Source organism: Pinus tabuliformis, chromosome 1_1 (genome assembly GCF_031772625.1).
Source record: "Pinus tabuliformis cultivar Carrire ecotype Pingquan chromosome 1_1, CPIR1, whole genome shotgun sequence".
In the NCBI taxonomy this organism is placed as follows: domain Eukaryota; kingdom Viridiplantae; phylum Streptophyta; class Pinopsida; order Pinales; family Pinaceae; genus Pinus; species Pinus tabuliformis.
The window spans coordinates 187533080-187540676 of NC_142297.1; positions in this window are offsets into that span (position 1 = coordinate 187533080).

Here is a 7597-nt window from a genome sequence, read left to right on the forward strand (position 1 = left end):
GCAAGCTTCCTTTGATGCTCTGAAAGATTCTCTAGTAAGAGCGTCATTAATGTACGCCCCAGACTATCAAAGAGATTTTAACCTGTATCTAGCTGCAGCAGATACGACCATTGCGATGGTTTTAGTGCAAGAAGTCGATGGAATTGAACATCCCATTTATTATTTAAGTAAAAACTTAAATGATACAGAAAGTAAATATTCCTATGTTGAAAAACTAGCGCTTGCAGCTGTTCAAGTGATTCAAAGGTTTCGACATTATGTCCTCTTTCGGAAAACTACCATTTTATTAGATTGCAACCCCATGACTTATATACTGTCGTGACAGTTGCTGGGGGGCAAATATTCAAAATGGATAGCGATCCTTCAAGAGTTTGATCTGGAATTTGTAAAATCCAAATCAAAGAAAGCTATAGTTTTCGCGGAATTATTATGCGATCTCCCATCGGCGTCCAACGATGAAACATCGGAAGAGTCAATCGTGGATGAAAACTTGTTTCTGATATCTACAAGCGATGAGTGGTATGGAGATATCATAGTTTATCTCCAAACCCAAAAATTCAGGCCTAATACCTCACACTCAGAACAGAAAAGTATACGATACCAATCTAAAGACTACATGATCGTCGGTGATACGCTTTACTGTCGTGGTATCGATACAGTTCTGAGGAGGTGCCTTACCCATGAGGAGGCCGAAAAAGCCCTGAATGATTGTCATTCAGGCGCGTGTGGGGGGCATCAATCTGGATATGCAACAGCACAAAGAATCTTACGAGCAGGATACTTCTGGCCAACCATGTTCAAAGATTGCATAATCGCAGTCAGAAGTTGCCATGCATGTCAGATTTTTGATAGCAAAACCAGAAGACCACCCGCACCTTTACAGCCAATAGTTGATGTTGGGCCTGTTAGCTACCTATACCAATAGGTTTCATATTTCATGATTGGCAAGAGAAGGTCCAAATATGCTCTGCTTTGATTATACAAAGATCCCATATTTCCTGAAAAAGACAAGGTATGAAAGAGCTTGACCTGGTTCCAATTTTGATGGATGATTCAACAGTTTAATCTGGATCATGCCATGCTTTAAATTTCCAGTTGTAGATTAGAGAAGGAAGTCTGTCCAAACTGCTTAATCTTGGCAGACAAGTAGTTCAGGTAGAGAAGAGAAGGCTCCCAACAGTTTAATCTGGGACCTTGGAAGAAATAAGGGTAGAAGTAGATAGGAAAAACAAAAGAAGAAAGCCAAAGAAAAGAAAAGGCAAGTAAGGGTCTGCAAGTCCAAGTGCACCCTCCAAGAAGAAACAAAAAATGCTAGGCAAAGTAGTTGGGTAAGTAGATGGGGTTGCAGAAATGGTATTCATCTCATATTCAATCTTGCTGATCCAGATAAGAAAAGCAAAGCAAAGGAGCATGACTAACCTCCCTTCTTCCCCCCTCCACTTCATTACTAACACTCCCCCAACAGCTGAGATTCATGGAAGAGATTATGGTTTCATGGTGGTTCTTAATCTTTTAGAAGCCACATTTCTTGTCTAAAAATCTTTTCATTTTGATCTACTCTCTAAACTAAGTAAGTTTCAAATAAACTTAGTGATTTCCCCCCTCATTCACTCTTTCATCCATATTAACTCTAACACTACTATGTAAACCCCCTATATCACCCTTCCCCTACTAGTATTAACACCATGGTGTATAAACCCCAAAATTTGTATAAATATCCCTCCCTTTGGCATTATAGCCAATAAGTTCTCTATCAGGGATCAAATGGCATCTGGTCACTTTGATGAACCTAACCCTAACCCCCTCCCCTCCTCTGAATTCACTTGGCCCCTTGAAAAACTTCATTTGCTAAAAAGAGTCTCACAAATGACCCTGTTTTACCTATACCCACTTCATTTGCAAAAATAACCCCTAAATACCCACTTTGTTCTCTTATCCAAAGTATTGGGGCTGCCCTATTACGCATCGGGAAAACCTTACAAAACCCCTTTACCCATGAAACCCCTTTGAAACTACCAAAAAACCCCAAAAACCCACTTTCCGCTGCTTAACCAAAGTTGGCGCATATATTTGATTTTTCGGAATATATTAAAAAAACATTAAAAAATATATATTTATTCCTCCGCCCGCGTCCGTATCCACCTATCATGTCATCATCCCGTCCACCGTCGGATCGGACCCAAGTGATCCGACGGTCCGTATTGATATCGGAGCGGCCCCCACGACAGAGGTTTAGCGCCCGAGAAAATGACGTTTCGATACGTCAGGGCGCGGCCACGCGTCACCCGTTTAGCACTCTCGGAGCGCCTTCTGACAAGACCGGAGCCGTATCATAACCGCCCCGAGAAACCGTAACTGTTAGGGCTAAACCGTAACCGTTAGGTCACTCACTGCCCGGTTTGTGGGTCCAGCGTCATCCCCACGTCATCACCGCGCCTGCCACCGAATCACACTTTGTCCGCATCTGTGCCAACGTGCCTACCACCTCATTACCCCGTGGACCAATGGCAGCTCGCCACCTCACCCGATGACGTCATGCTGACGTCATCCGAGGCTGACCCCACCCTATGACGTCATGCTGACGTCATCCGAGGCTGACCCCACCCTATGACGTCATGCTGACGTCATCCGAGAAAAAGCGCCAAATTGACAAAAAGTCCATATTATGGCCAAAAATTGCATTTTTCATACTTTCTGCTTATTGGCTATTGTTGCTTCCGCATGCTGTTTTACGTTTAAGACTGCACCACCCTGCGGGAATCGACCTGAAGACCTCCAGAGCACCAATTCCACCCACAGTTATGACCTCTGTTCGCGGTTAGCCAGGTATTTCTCGTAGTTCATCCTCCATACGCCTAAATTCACTGTAAATTGCTCAGAACGCTTAAGGAACACTGAAACTCACTATTTCACCGTCAATTTTCCTCTGCAACACCTCTATTTACAACTGCAACCTTGAAAACCACTAGCTGAGCCTTCATTTCCCGCGTTTTGGTCGAAAAACTGTAAACTGCTCGCGCAATCGTGAGACAGTTGGTCAATCTATTTAAAACCTGCCATAAAAGACAGAGGGAGACCAGGCATTGGTCTTATTCATAATTCAAGCAGTATTTCAATTGCTGTGTGCCCACTCCACCCTCTGGTCTCTGTAATTCACAGTTGCATTGCAAAAAGTTACCTCTGTGCTGTACTGCTCACTTCAAATAGTTCACCTGCAAGACAGAAGCTCAATACACCATGGAAACTCCAATTGCACTGAACATCAAGCCTCTCAATGCCCCTCACCAGGAATTAGAATGGAAAGCTCTGGGAGATTTGGATTATCAAATGATAGATTGGTTTCCAACAACCTCCAAATATAATATTCAGTTATTAAATGAGTTGAAGGCCCAGCACCTTAGTGGAGCTGATATCCTAGGGATTTGGGACTCAAACTTGCCCATCTACAACCTCCCCCAGGTAAATTCTATGCCAGAATTGATCCACAGATGTCAAGAGTGCTATGATCCAAGCCAAAGAGCTGTCCTTAGCCCCACAGGCTCAATTCTGTTCCATATCACCCCAGAGAGCATAAATGAGATGCTGCATTTCCACACTGCAAAGTCATTGACACCCCTCCACATGCAGAACTTGATAAAGAAGGGGAATAAGTTGTCAAGTGACCAGATCATCAAAATCAACCAGCTGTTTGTACAACCAGGCTCTGAAGCCATCAGAACCCCTCCTATTGGATATACATATTTAAATCAATTGGGCAGAATGCTAGTGGATTTGATCAGCTATGTCCTAGGGTTCATGGGAATGGAGGATGTGGATGAGGTTATAATGGCAATGCTGTCTATATTCTCTCCTGGAAAGCCTCCAGCTGTACATTATGACTATGCCACATATATTGCAGATAAGATCCATGACCAGCTCATGAATTTGAAAAGGGAAAGACTGTTCAGGTATACTTCATACATATACCATTTGTTCTTGTATTATCAGCCAACCATCTTCCCTATTCCCCTGAAACAAGTCAATGCCCAGGGGAATCCAAGGTCAGTTGTGTTTTGGACCTCTGTTTTTCATCGTACCATTGTATCACCATACACATACTGTGAGTTCATAGACTTGTTCATTTATCCGGCCATGATAATATTCTATGGTGCTGCTCCTCCAAGGTTAACTGATGACATGAGGAGAATTCTCCACCTAAACAAAACCTACAGCATTGGTAACTGGTACATTTACCAAGACCATACAGTCATTAGAGTATATGGATGTGAGTTGAGGCCTTATAGGCTGCCAAGGTATGTCTGCATGAGGCTTTTTGCCTTAGAATACTTCAGGCAATTTGGGAATGCCGACTACCTCCACTTCCAGAGTAAGAACAAGAAAGCACAGTTGAAGGTAAGGAGCCAGCTGGGCCCCTTCCTATATAACAAAAAAGAAGAGGGATGGAAAGAGGCAGATAGAATCTTGGAGGGCCTCCAACTGCAAACTAATTTTGAATGGATACCTTATGACCCCAATCACTTTGTTTCCCTCAGGAGAATAAGATACAAATTGGGTACTTATTCACACATAAGGCTGCCTGAGATTGAGCAATATGCCAATGCATTGAGCTGGGAAGAGGGTACCCTAGAAGAGCAAATTTCTAGTGAGGAGGTGCTAGAAAAAGAGGCTAGAAATATTCAAAAAGAGGCTGACTTAGAAACTTGTGGACAGGTCCCCCCTTCATATAGAAGACCAATTGGAGCAGCTGCCTCATCCTCAACAACACATCAGCAAGCTGCCATGAATCCTCCACAGCCAGCCAACAAAGGCAAAGAAAAGCAGGTGGAGCAGCCACCTCCTATGACTGAAGAGGAAATGGAAACCCTAGTGCAGCAACAAGAAGAAATGGAGCAGCAGGGAGAAGGGCAGCAGCAAGAGGAACAACAACAACAACAAGAGCAAAGGCAGGAACAGCCTGCCCAGCAAAAGCAAACAGTGGAAGCCCCTAAATCCACTGAACAAACTGTGCCTCCAAGGCAAGAAACTTCAGCAGAGGCATCAACACTCCAAACTCCACAAAAGGAGGACACAAGCAGGAAAAGGGACAGAGAGACTCCCCTTACAACATCAGCAACTCATGGGGATAAAAGACAAAGAATCAATCCCCTATCAAAGGAAGAAATGCCAATAGGACAGTCCTTTGGTATGATCCCGCCCAGCAGAGAAGCATCAGCAAGTTCCTTTCAGCAGGAACAAGATAGAGCAATGGGGGGAGAAGTGAGTTCCGCAAGGCAGCGAAAGGAAGCTGGACCCAGCATCAAACAGAAGTTTATAGACATTAAGAGGAGAAATGAGCCCCTCAAAAGACAGCTGTATAACCATCTGCTAAACATGGCTCCCACCCATCAACAAAGACTCATGTCTGCATATGATGTGCAGGAAGGCAAAATGATCATGAGTCATTTAATGCCAATAGTAGTCCAGCCCCAAACTGCCTCTGACTACTTAAGGACTAACTTGGAAGTCCTTGCCAAGGACATCCACCCGATGGACAAAATAGAGTTGCATAAGCAAACGGGTGAGATGGTCTATGCTTCCCTGGCAGACCAAACCTTGGACAACTATAGGCTGCAAAATAGCCTTAACAATACAGCCTCTCATCTAGAGTTGGAGAGAGCATCATCCCAGGCTAAGGACAACAGAATAAGGTCCTTAGAGGACATCATCATAGAGATGGGACATGATCCCAAAAATATCAAGGGTATCCAAGAGATACTAAAGTTGAGGGATGCAGACATGGCAGCTTTGAGGAGAAAGATCAAACTCCCAGCCACAATCCACCCTCAAACAGATGATGTGGCCCAACAAAGACATGATCAAGAGGCCACAACCCTGCTGATATCTCTGTACAAGGAGCTGATCCAGACTCAAGATAAACTGGGAGAATCAGAGGCTGCAAAGGCAGCACTACAGGCAGCATTGAAGCAGAGAGAAGAAGGGCAGACTTCCCAGCCTCCTCCTCAAATCATAAATCTTGAGGAAGCTGCCACAACTTCTGTTCCTCCTCCTCAACAGACTGATCAGGCACCTCCATCCACTTCAGCACCTCCACCAACAGAGCAGGCCCCTAGCTTGGACATGCAAAAGCTAAAGAATGAGATCCAAGCCCTGGAAGCTCAAATGGCAGAACTTAATGAGACCAGGGAAAAATTAGCCAAAGTCAATGATAGATATGATAAATCAAAGAGAGAAGTGGCAGAGAAGGAAAGGGAGGTGAAAGCCCTAAAAAACATGATAAAAGAGCTGGAAAATGAGCTCAAATTAGACAAAATCATAGCTGGGCTTAAGGCAATGCTGTGGGCCAACATTGGTCAGTCTATTACTGACCAATGGCATTATATAGAGATAATCCATGAACAGCTAGAGCTCATCCCAAAGGCACAAGCTGAAATTCACAAGTCAAGGGCTGCTCTAGGCAACATGACTGAAATTGCCACCAGGATGATCAATATGCTAAACAACAGAACAAGGGCTCAGCTGGCAAACATTGGAATATCCAACAGAACTGAAACCATTCAATTGATCAAAAGGGTTCTCACATTGAGAAATTTGGTGCAGACATTGGAGAGAAGAACCCAAGACATGCAGACCGAGATAAATAGATTCATGGACAAATTCCTGGTGCTGCAAAACAGAGGACTCCCCAGCTTACTGAACAACGGAGGGAGACTGCTCATTCATGAGAAGTATGCTAAAAGGGTGAATGCATTTGCCACGAGCCAAATCAATGAGAAACCCAGCAGCTCAGAAGAAACAGGGCCAGCTACAGGACAGACTATCTACAACCAGGTAGAAAGTCTATTTTTTATTATGAATGAGATCAACCATCTGTTTGATGTAGCTCCAAATTTTTACAAGTATACAGAAGTAGAAGAGACTATGGAGGCAATTCTCAGGCATCAACTCCCTACACCAGACTGGTGGACAAATGCAATACAGAAAATTCTATAACAGGGAGCCATCCACCAAATTTTGTTATCAAAAATATGAATTGTTATGCAATAGCCACAGTTGAATAAACTCAGCATACATTATGGATTAAAGCTGAGCCAACTCAGCAGAGCCATTCGGTCACCACGGCAGCAAGCACAGTCACAGGTGGCAGGGCCGAGAAAATACAGCGCTGCACATGAAAAGACACTTTTTCCAGCATTAAAGCAAAGCGGCTCAACCGACTCAATGGCCTCCAAAGGTCAAAATATCCTCTGACAGACTTAAAGAGCAGTTATGCTGCATTAAAAGCTGTAATAACTTCTTTTCTACTTTCTTGTACGAAGTAATGAAGATATTTCTTTCTCAGATGACTCAATGCCTGAGATATTTTGTAAAACATTTCTATATATTTGACCTTCACATAGTGATGAGGGTTGTTGTTAATTTCTCCAAAAGAAGTTCTCATGCTGTAATCTTTTCAGAAGTTTAATAAAGAAAAGTGGTGGAATTTCTTGGATTTCTGAAGTGTGGAATGCGTTCTGGTGTCTGTTGAAAACTGCTGGATTCCTGTGTATTTCACCATACAATAAGTCTCTGTAACTCTCTCTGTTATGTATTTCGATTT